The sequence below is a fragment of the Thamnophis sirtalis genome, unplaced genomic scaffold (assembly GCF_051295495.1).
Source record: "Thamnophis sirtalis isolate CommonGarterSnake01/CBP01778 unplaced genomic scaffold, rThaSir2_p1.2 scaffold_7, whole genome shotgun sequence".
NCBI lineage: Eukaryota > Metazoa > Chordata > Lepidosauria > Squamata > Natricidae > Thamnophis > Thamnophis sirtalis.
The window spans coordinates 12,102,998-12,115,193 of NW_028261387.1; the positions used below are offsets into that span (position 1 = coordinate 12,102,998).

The 12,196-nt window shown below is 36.2% G+C and overlaps 1 protein-coding gene across 2 annotated transcripts in view; it reads left to right on the forward strand.

Annotated features, from left to right (window-relative positions):
* Nucleotides 1–548: 548 nt before the first annotated feature.
* ZNF644 (zinc finger protein 644) overlaps nucleotides 549–12,196 on the forward strand; it is a 44,459-nt gene continuing 32,811 nt past the window's right edge. The window contains exons 1-2 of one of the 2 annotated variants that reach the window (XM_087719322.1): nucleotides 549–772; nucleotides 2,822–2,878. The gene's annotated coding sequence lies outside the window, so the exon portion shown is untranslated. The remainder of the gene's footprint in view (nucleotides 773–2,821; nucleotides 2,879–12,196) is intronic. The other variant, XM_087719323.1, reaches the window with a different exon arrangement.

Here is a 12,196-nt window from a genome sequence, read left to right on the forward strand (position 1 = left end):
AGTGATGGGATGGGGTCCTTCAGGCACTTAGCTTGGCTGCCTGTTTCTGCAATCTTAATCAATTTGGACCAGTTTCCCACAGAAAACAAAACACCAGGATCTCTTTTCTCGCTCTTCTCTGTATTTCTGTATCTCTCTCCTCTCTCTTCCTCTATCTCTTTGACTCTCTCTCTCTGTGTCTCATCTTTCTATATCTCTCTCTCATCTTTCTCTCTTTCTGTCTCTCATTTCTCTCCCCCCTTTTTCTTTGTGTGTCTCTCCTCTCTCATTTCTCTCCTCTCTTTCTCCTTGTCTGTCGCTTTGTGTGTCTCATCTCATTCTGATTCTCCGGTGCTCTCTGGGTCTCGCGGGTGCTTCTTCAGCCTTTATTGGTGCTGGATGCACCTCAGTTGCTCGGGGAGATGCACAACCTGCTCTCTGCCCTGAGACACTGGCCTGACCTGGCTGCAGCCGATGCTCTGCATTGTAATGGGCTCCAGGAGGAGGAGGGGATGTTGTTTCATCCATTGTGAAGTGCGCTAAATTTAACTGCTACATAAGCAGCAGGCAGGCCATGGAGGTACCAACAGCAGCGGCAAAGAGAAATGGCTGTGTCGGGCCAGTGTCTCGGGGCTGAGAGGAAGTCATGTGTCTCCCCGTGCAACTGAAGTGCGTGGAACACCAACAAGGGTTGGAAGAAACAGCCGCAAGAACCAGCAAGAGATGAAGCTTTGCTTCCGCTCTGGAATATGGAGCGAATCTCCATCCCCTGCCCTTCTCTTCTCAGACCAAGGTGAGGAGTGACTGGAAGGGGAAGGTGAGGGGTGGAGTCAGCTGACAGGAAGCCACAGCAGGGGGAACAAAAGAACTGTGGGTTGCCAGCACCCGGTGCTTTAGTACGCCTGCGCCGCTACCCCCTCCTTGCCGTAACAGTACCGTTACCTCTTTCTCGGTGGCAAGGGCTGCACTACTGCTTGCACGTTCACCACCTGCAATGTTGCAAGTTGCATATACCTTCCTCTATGATGGAGATTTCCAGCCCCATCTCAAGCTGCCTGACTGGTCCCATATTTCAGACCTCTAGTCACATGACTGGCCCATTGGTTACCCCGGAATAGTCGTCCACCCGGGTGCGCTGCGGACCACTAATTGGTGAACTGTGATATAATCAGTATACATACGTACAAGCATATAAGCAATATATAGATACAAACAACAAATTAACATACAAACAAGGTAATATATGGGGTATCAATAGGAAAAGGTAGTATAAAAGATGAGAAAGATATTAATACAGTCATCATATGTGGGTAAATATGCTTAGACATAAGAGTATACAATGGTAATTAGGTGTCAGCAGGGTTATGGCACCAGGGGAAAAATTGCAATTGTGTCTAATTGTTTGGACAACTAGATGATGCAATGCTCTATAGCAGTGTCCTGGGGAGATGGATTGAAACAATTTATGTCCAGGATGCAAGGGATCTTTAGATACTTTCTCAGCCCTTTTCTGACCTATGCAATATATAGGCCCTCAGTGGAAAGCAGGTTGGTTGCAATTGTTTTTTCTGCAGTCCTAACCATTGAAGCCTGAACCTGTCCTGTTTAGTTGCTGTACCAAACCACACAGTTGTAGAAGTATAAATGACAGACTCAATAATTCCTCAGTAGAACTATAACAGCAGCTCCTGGGGCAGTCTGAACTTTCTACTGTGACACAAGGAAGGACATTCTTGGTTGTGCCTTTTTAACGATGGTTCTAATGTTAGGCGTCTATTTCAAATCCTGGAAGATTAGAGAATGCAGAAACCTGAAGGTCTCTATTGTTGATACTGTGTGGCCTAATATTGAAAGAGGTGGTGGAATAGGAGGAGGACTCCTAAAATCCAGTTTCATCTCTACAGTTTTACATTGTTCAGCTCCAGATTGTTCTGGCTGCACCACTGGGCCAGTTCAAGCTCCAGTCTGGTGCAGACTCATCACTGTCTTGAATGAGACGGTTGTATCATTTAAAAACTTCAGTATTTTAACCAAGTGATCATTGGAGATGCAGTCATTGGTATAGAGAGAAAAGAGTCCAGGTAGTCCTCAACTTAATAACAGTTCATTTAGTGTTCAAAATTACAACGGCACTGAAAAAAGTGACTTAGGATAGTTTTTCACAGTTACAAGCTTTGCGACATCCCTATAATCATGTGATCAAAATTCAAATGCTTGGCAACTGGTTGCTGTGTCCCAAGATCATGTGATCACCTTTTGCTACCTTATGAGAAGCAAAGTTAATGGAGAAGCCAGAGTCACGTAACAACTGGGTTACTAATTTATCTACTGAGATTCACTTAACAACTGTGGCAAGACAGGTTGTAGAATGGGACAAAACTCACCAAATGTCTTATTTAACAACAAAAATGTTAGGATCGATTGTCGTTAAGTCGAGGACTACCTGTAATGAAGAGAGCACACAGCCCTGGGGGGCACCTGTGCTATTTGAATGGGTGTTTGAGGTGATTTTACCTAGCTTCTGTAAGCCAGAATGGTGGCTAAGACAATGCTAACTTTACTCTCCTTCTTCATGTATACAGCAAGGGCGTCTAAGGTAAATAAAGTAACAGTCGCATTTCTTTTTAAAACTTAAAGAAGGAACACATCAGAAAACTTGAAAGTAAATTGAATCATTAATAGTTTCAATAAAAATTTAGGGACAAGTATTAGCATGACATACTGTATATTTGTTATAAGAAGAAATTAGTAATTAACTGCTTATATAGTTTGGCTCTCAATAATGAATATGGTATAATGGCTTTGAAAAAATATTATAGATAACATTAATTTACTATTATAGGCTTGTCTGAGTTTTGAATCCAGACTTGAAGCTTAAAAACGGACAAAACAAGCATTGGTGAGTAATGAAAAGTTCACTAAATATCTAATATTTAAATATCTATTTTAATTTGAGTGTTAAGGAGTTATTGATTTTGTGGAACTCTAATGGCTCTCCTTCCAAATGAATATGGGAAATAAAAGTGTTTTATTCTCATACCAGCCTGTCTGGGTCTATTTTCCAGTAAGAAAACTTATTACAGAAAGGCCATTGGGCATGTAATTTGGGGAGGAGGTAAAATTAAGAAAGATAGATAGGATCTGCAACACAGTGCACGTCTCTGTCTCTTATACATGCATTTATGTCACATTCCTCTTTTTTAGAAATGGTATTTGGCTTTGAAGTGCTATTTATTGCATGTTTATGACTAGCTTTGATTTCATTTAAATAAAAAAATGTGTTCTACTTTCTACAGTGTGGCTTTATTTCTTCAAATATAACTTTATCTCCTATTATGCTTAAGGGTAAATGAAAAACAGTTTCCTATCCTGCACTTTCCCTGTGCGTTATTATCACTTCAACTATGGTTTATTTAAGTCACACGGCAAAGAAAAAATAGATTTCTCTATGCGAGAATGAATTTGAGTATCTTAATCCTAGAGCATGGGTAATTTATTTATTAATCAAATTTATATAGTTACCCATCTCATGAAAATGACTCTGGACAGTGTACAATAATTAATAATTAAATGTAGTTTAAAAATAAAAATCAACATTAAAAATAGAGATTAATTAAAACTAAAATATATACAAATCCCAAGTAGAGATAGAATGAATACATCCACTTCAGTAGTGGAGCCATCTAAACAAGTCACTGGCATAACCAGCTTTTGAGAGTGATAATGTTTTGTAAAGGAGGGCATTGCTGCTAAACATGGCCTTATTTCTGTGTGAGAATAGATTGCTGAGTGATTCAAATGCTGAAAAACTGTGCTGTGACTAAAGAGTAGCTCCAATTACCATATAATACAATTTTGAGGGGTGGTAATTCTTTTTTCAGTGCCTTCGGTGTTGACGCCTAGCAATTGCCTCAACAAGTCCCTGTGATGTTCATGGCAAGATTTTGGAAGTGGTCTGCCATTGCCTCCTTCCTAAGGTTTAGAGAGAGTGACCCAGCTGGCTTTGTGCTTAAGGTGGGACTCAATATAGTTTGTAACTTGGTATCTTAACCACTGCACAAACTCGCTCTCACAAGACTGTTATTTTACTATTACTGCTTACAGTAATAGTAAGCAGTATACTAGTATTTTAAGACTATTTGAATCCAGAGATGAAAAGATGCTTCAAAGGGGATATGAACATGATCATTGTATCTGTCAAGCCTCTTTAATGAAGCTTCAGTTTTACCCGGATGCACAGCAGTTGCTATATGCAAGAAAAACAGTTGTTTGTGTTAAGAAACCATCAAGATGCTGCAAACAAATTGTGCCATGTCATCACCACAAAGTCATTGTGGTAGCTTTTTAATAAAAATGTATATTTTTCTGGCATCTTTATTGTCAACCGTTAAAGCAAGCATATTCCATTCAATGCAACCTACAACATTTTTTTGCTTCAAATCCATTTTCAATGTAAATTCCTAGATCATTTATTTCAGCATGATAAATAGTGGTAAGTAAAATAATAGCCACAGTGGTTTAAATTAAAAATGTTAAAATTAATATTGAATTAAAAATGATTTTTGTAATGTCTGAATCTTATCCACCTACTTTTAAGTATTTGCATTCCTAATAATTCCATTTATTTCATGATTGATAGTGAACACTTTCAGTCTGCAGAAGTGAGTTTTGATTTTAGTGGTATTGTCTGTTGAACGCAGATTATGACTACCACTTGGTGGCACTACCTGGTTTCAAGTAAAGCAAGGAGTATTTTGGCTCTGGAAACTGAACAGTAATGTATACAAGAAGAATCACTGGAGCTGATGCAAAATAAAAATATGTGTAATTATCTGAATTAAAAGGTGAAGTTTAATTTTTCATTACATTCTTTCTTGGATGTGCATCCATCGATTTTACATAATAACTTGAGGTGCAAACTTTTGGAGTCTGCTGCTTTGGTCATTTATCTCTTCCAGGCAGCTCAGTATAACTTCTGAATTATTTGAGGTGTCCCAGTTCCTTCTTAGGTGAAGTTGTCATGGGAATCAGTAGGTTCCTATTCCCAGAACACTTGACAATCTTACCTTGGTTTTAATAGGGGAGAGTAGAGAATAGATTCCATATCTATACAGCTTTTGACTATCTGTATCTATACAGGTTTTTGTTAAACTTCAGTTTCTTGGAATAAAGGGAATATTTAAGTATCCCTGAGAAATTGAATTTAAAACATAATTTCCCCAAATGATAATCCTTTATTCTTATACTCATCTTCCTTTAAAAAAAATCTCGAGATTGAATTACTTATAGGTTGTTTTAACTGAAATTCTATACTTCAAATTTACTGTATATTTCTTTTTTTGAGATAAATATTGTGCATTTGATAGACTTTTAGAAAGAAACATCAAGAATTGGAAATGGTAGGATTATTTTAAAAGGACTATTTTTACTGTTTTAATGGGAGAAAATTCCTTTTATTTTGAAATCCTTCATGTTTGTCTAATGGGGAAGATAAACTTCAGATATTGTTTGATAGTTACAATATTAGATGATGATTTGAAAATGTGTTACCATATTTTTCAGAGTATAAGACGCAACAAGATTTTGAAGAGGCAAATTAAAAAAAAAGTTTTTGCACTCTGCAGACCTCCCCAAAATGGCCTGTTTTCACAAAAACAGGCCTGTTTTTGTTTTTTTTTCAAAAAAGGGCATGAATAGCCTTTAGGAGGCTTGTAGAGTGCTTCTGGGGAGGGGGGGGAAAAAACAGGCATGCATAGCTTTTAGGAAGCTTATAGAGTGGTCCTGGGAACTGGAGATCAGCCAAGAGGAAAAGGCGTGGCCAAAGCTTTTCACTTCTCTGTGTCTGGCTAAATAGACAGAAGATAACCCATGCTTGGACTCTCCCACAGCGCACATAGAATGAGTGTTCAGGTAAGACAATGGTCTTTCTCCTGTGCGCTGCTTGGAGAGTCCAAGCATGGGACATACCCAAGCAAAATGTCTCAAGGGAGGGGAACTTTCTCTTAGCCTTAGGAAGAAAACAAAGACAAATCATTTCTGAAAAACCTTGCCAACAAAACTGCAGGGACTTGTCCAGGCAGTCTCTGGGAGTCAATGCTGTCTCAAAAATACAAAAAAAATAATACAAAAAAACAAAAACAAAATCTTACTAGAGAAAATATTGATCAAGATATTTCAACAAAATACTGGATTATATAAAGAAGGATCTCCATTAAAAAAAACCCATGTGATTGTGATTTATAAGTAAGTTTTATTTTCCTTCAACATAAGATTACATCAAATCCGATTAAAGTATATGGTATGAATGGTGTATAAATCTTCTGTATTAATGTAATACCGATTTAAAAAAATGTAGTTTCTGTTCTAGATGTTTTTCTGATTAACATAAATAATGGTTGTTAGAGCAACATCTATGGGTATCATCTTAAATTATTGAAATTTATACTAAACGGATCTCTCAGCAATCACAAGTGAAACAAAAATTGCGTATGTAATAAGCAAAAACTTGTTAGCAGCTTTAATGAGTGTTGAATCGCAGCTAGAGAAAACTGCTAGTTATTTACCACTGAAAAGATACTCATTTTAAAGATAGTCATGTGACAAAGGTGCATGCTATGCAAATTCTTAGTACACAAAACAGTAACATTTCACTATTCTAAACTGAGAAGACTATGGGATTAATTTATTTCAGGTAATTGTTTTTCCTTTTTCAGATAGGTAAGGTTTCTTAATAGAACATAATGTGTGTTGTTAATGTTCAAAGAGAATAACCCACTTTGAATAGATTAAAGGTTTGGGTTATTTATTGGGATGTAGATATGGCAACGTCTAGTTTAGTTTAGTTAAGGTTAGGACTATATTTGGATTGGAGACTAGTACATTTTAGAACGTATCAGATTTGGAGTGTGAAAAAAACTTGGACAAAAGAAGAAAGAAGTGGCATATTACTTCTGTATTGTTGCAATGTTGTGTCCATAAAGGCACCAGATGTTAAGCTCAGTTCAAGAGGTGATACCTAAATGTAGCCAATTTTACTGCTCATGAAAAATGAAGCAATAATCCTTTGCTTGGTGCAATTTAACAGATTTCCATTCCTTTCCATCCATAATACTTATGAAGACACTGCCTAAATAATAGCCACAGCGCTTAGACTTACATTCACAGCCATCTCTGAGTGGTTTACAGAGTCAGCATATCGCCCCCAACAATTTGGGTCCTCGTTTTACCAACCTCAGAAGGAAAGAAGGCTGTGTCAACCTTGAACTGCTCAGGATCGAACTATTTTAGTCGGCAGAGTTAGATTGCAATATTGCATTCTAGTCACTGCGCCATTACAGCTCCTAAATTAATAGGGCTGAATTGTGACTCAATGCTGAAATTGGGAGTATTATTTAAATTATTCACACAATTCAGAGAAAGTAGAAATTAATAATAAAGTACCTGGTGATTTAGAGGAGGGAAAGATAAGAATTCAGGGAAAGAAGGTAACCATCTCCATCCAAAAGATTCAGATTTATCATTGTAATAGAGAAATGGTATTGCAATGACAGTGTGTGTATATCAGATATTCTTCTGTACTCTTGTTATTTAATCAGAAGTTAAAAATGGTTGCAATGATCCCAGTTATTTGATGATGGATCTGTTCTTCCTTAAATTCCTTTAACCTTCAGCATGCAGGCTTCTACACGTGAATGGATAGAAGAGCTGTTTATTTTTTTAATAGAATGAAACTGCTGGTAATCTTATTTTATTCTGTCTGCTTCCTTACGTAAACATTCTTCTCTGTGAACGAAGTTTCATGAAGCTCTCCCAAGTATAATGGAAATAAGGGAGAGAGGCTTGTGAGAGAAGAGTGAGATGTGTGAGCCTAGAGAATTCAGCAGTCAGTCTTACTATTTTGTCTAGAGGATTTTTGCAGTTACGAGAATCAGAGAGGATATCTATCTCTATTGATTGAATTGCTGGGGAACTCTCTGGAAAGGTGTGAATGATTTCAGATAAAAAGAAGGAAATTGACCATCGTGTTTTCAAAAGATGTACCATTTCCCTATTTTTTCTTTCTTTCTTTAGAACTAAATCTTAATCTGGCATGTGATAGAGGCTACAGCAGGAGCTTGATGATTCTTGTTAATGTTTTTTAAGCCAACCTTCCATCTGAAATGAGGAAAAATTGTTTCAGAAAAGGGGAGTTATATAGCCTTAGCCAAGCTCTCTTTTACATTCTTAAACTTGAGGTTACTCTGCCAATCATTAGTTTACCCATTAGAAACCCTCACATTAACTATATGTGACTACACCATCTGCCTACCTGCTTTTTATATGGTTCATATTGAAATTTCTTTTTGATTGAAGTTTATTGTCTAGTATTGGTTCCTCATATCATGACTTCTGCTTCCGCGTGGACTTAGATCCACTTAGTCATAACCATCTTGTTCTCTCCATTATCATCCCTAATGAACAACTGCTATATCTTCTTATGTATAATACATATATTAAAGTTATAAAGCATAAGGTAGAATCTTTATATCCTTTCAACATGAAGTTAACCCCCCCCCCCAAAAAAAAGTATTGTGTAAGAAAATGGAGAGAAAGCAATGATCTATTTAGGGTTCTTTTGTTTTATTTGGAAAGAAAAGAAGTAGGTAATTTGCATGACTGTGAGTATGTATACATGTACTTTCATTGCTAATCAGTTATTTTATACCACACAATGCTAGAATCTATTTTTCCTCTGCTCATGACTCCTGAAATCCAATTTATGATAATTTCTAATTGAATCTGACAAATCTTTAACTTTACCTGTATTAGTGGGCATCAGCATAGCATTTAATTTGGTTATATGGTTAAACGAGCTAGCATTTGAATGAGGACACCGTTATAGCGTGTGTAATAATAATACCTTAGAAAAGGTTGTCACTTACGCAGTAAGTATTCAGTGAATATTAACCTACTTGTAATAAATACAATTAATAATGTACATAGAAGAAAAATGATGTGCATTTTATTTTTAAAAATTCTTCATCAAAAGAAAGTGGGCAGCATGGATATGACAGGAAGGTTGAATCTAACCTGAATTATAGAATGACCTAGGAAGTTTGCTCAGAGGGGATTACCGAATAATTATGTTAATATGCAATTATCACCTCATTTCTTTTGTAGTAACTTCAAGATGTAGTGTAGTAAGGGTGTTATAGCAAGTGCTGATAGTTTGCAAAAATAGTGATGTTTGTGATTTCCTAGACAATAAGACTAGCCTAGGGCATTTAAGTGATAATCTGTCATCCTGAAGATGGATCTGACCTTTGTGCTTCATTTCTTAAAGCTTCCATGAAATGGCTATAGGCAGCTCTAACTGCAGAACTCATTAATATTTTCTATAAAAATAAAATCATTTTTAAAAGAACCACTTAAAAAGTTTATTTTCAGTTTTGAAGGGAAAAGGAAAGAATATCTCAAGACGATTCTTTGTAGAGCTGTCTATTTGAACTCATTTGAGCTGCAGTTCAATAGCTATCAGTAAATGAAGATTTAATATATCACTTGGGAAAAGAAGATGTCCCTTCAACCCAAATGGCTGTTAAATCTGATTTTACGTTATTTGTTGTATTATGTGGTTCTTAAAAATAAGATTATTTGCAGAAAAATCTTAATGGGAAAACTCACAATTTAAAAAGTTTGAATGAAATATTTGTCCGTTACATATCAAGAATTTTATGTAAAGATGTAACACTGACGGGCCTTGTGTGGACTTAAAACTTAAGGAGAGCCATATATGAATGGGAGATCACTAGGGACTACTAGACATATAAGCTAAACTGAAAAAAGGCAATGTCAACCCATTGCAATTTCTATATTGTTGCCAAGAAAACTATATTGATTTATCAACACAGTCACCGGTTCCACCACAAAACCGCAGAGGACAAAATCGCGCTCGACGAAAGCGCGCATTTGACATCATCACAGCGCGACGAAAACATCGCACTGTGATCGAAAAATGTAAAAATAAAGCGAAAACCTTACCCTAACCCCCCCAAACCTAACCCTAAATCTAACTCTAAACCTAATCCTTAACCTAACGCTAAACCTAACGCTAACCCTTAACGCTAAACGTAACCCTAACGCTCTAAACCTAACCCTAACCCTTAACCTAACCCTAAACCTAAACCTAACCCTTACCTTTATGTGAATCGGCTTGGTTTAATTTAATTTTTATTTCAATTTTTAATTTTTTTCGTCACGCTGTGATGACGTCAAATGCGCGCTTTCGTTGATCGCTCTTTTGTGGACCGCGGTTTTGACGGGTCACGCAGTCACCAGGAGTTGAGCTTGACTCAGTGCAATTTCATCTATAGTAGACTTTCCCAAAAGTAGAGGTATACCTTCCTAGAGTAGGTGCAGAGCTCAGAGGAGGCATGCATAACCCTTTAATTATCTTGTTGCAATAAATCCACATTTCCCAAAGTTTTACGGTATTATTTTCATTGTTCATTTATGTTCATTTTGGTATTTGGATTTTTAGGACAGGTCTGTATATTAAAATTGTACAAAAAAGTGATATGATGGCAAAATGTTTTAAGAACTGGCCCCTTACCTTGGAGCAAGCTATATTGAAAAAAATGTGACTTACTTCTAAGTAGATACAAAACTAATTTCAAAAAGTAACCTTAATAAGCCAGCTGTATGTCAGTGTTCCATATTTATGTTGTAAGAAATGTCCATCTGGGTTCATTTCCAAGTGGGAAGAAAAGACACTGGGAACATGGAAGCTGTTTGAAAGATGGTTTAATGGTGGACAGGACCCCATGGTTTGAGATCCTGGGCAAAAGAAAAAAGGCACATGGGTGGGCGAAAGAGAGAGAGAGAGAGAGATTTATACCTACTCTTGGGCCCCGCCTTGGAGCTCCTGTGTAAGAAATGTATTCTGATTGGTTGTCAGACTCTCATGGGGCTATGCAGGGGTAACTTTGTAGTGTCTTGAGTCCCAAGCTTGGTTGAATCTTGCTGGGTGATGTAGCCTCCCCAGGTGCCATGTGGTGAGTTCTGTTGCTAGATGGGTAGAGGACTAATCCTACCTTAGTTGGATCTTGGGTGAAGACATTTGCTTATGAATAGATCTAACTCTCTCTTTATCTCTTTAAGGGCTGACATCTGCTGTGGGCTATTAAGAGTGAGTCTGCTTCTTGCCTAAAATAACATATTTTTCCATTTCTCATCCAGGGAAATATAATATTTTGCTTTTTTAACATTTCCTAGAATATTTCATTTTTCTAGGAGTGGGATGGGTGTAACTTCCTACATTTAGAATGTGAAGGAAGTATGATATCATTATGCATATATGATGTCATAACTGGATTTGAATGTATAATTTATAATTCAGTGACTAAAAAAGAGACCATAATTAAATGAATTTTAATACTTATGTCATCTTATTTTAGAAGTATATAAAGAGAAATGCATTTCAAAGTGCTTTAATGGAAGGGAAATAAATTATTTGTTTTAATGTACTTATTTGTCATGTAATGCTTTATCCATTTGTCATCAGTGTTTTGCATTTTTTTTTAAACAGGAAGGAAAAATACTTTCAATGATGGTATAGATGGATGGGTCTTTTACAGTTAATAAAACTTTAAGGAGATATTGTAGCTTGTTTTATATCTCACCTGCACAACTTGATTTTCTTAATGCTACACCTGTATAAAAGGATTATTCAAAGATTAAATTTGAAGATTCAACTCAAGGTTTCTACATTTACTTACCCTTTACCCAATCACATTTGAATCAAAGCATCCGATTAATTTTCTAAATCAGTAATTCAAATTAGGATGGAACTAATTTAAATGCTTTCACTATGTAATTAAATCTTATGGCATTTATTAAATTTCTTAAATATAGCGCTTTTTGTATCCAGATTTTCTAAAGTGTAATCTAAACTATCATGTTGAAAACATGCTAGTTTTACACATAAACTCTGTCTATGTAATTCATTGCTTTGTATTTGTTAGCATTGAACTGAAAAGTACACAAATGCATTGTAGTCTCTTCTATAGTTAATCTTAGAAACTTAAATCTACATTTACTATGGAATAAACAAAGTCAGAATTTTTAATTGTGAGAATGTGCATCTCAATTTTCCAGGGTATTTCAAAGCACTATCAGAAGTGTTGAAATGTCCTGTAAAAGGGATTAAAATGCTGAAATCAACAATTTGAAATGGATG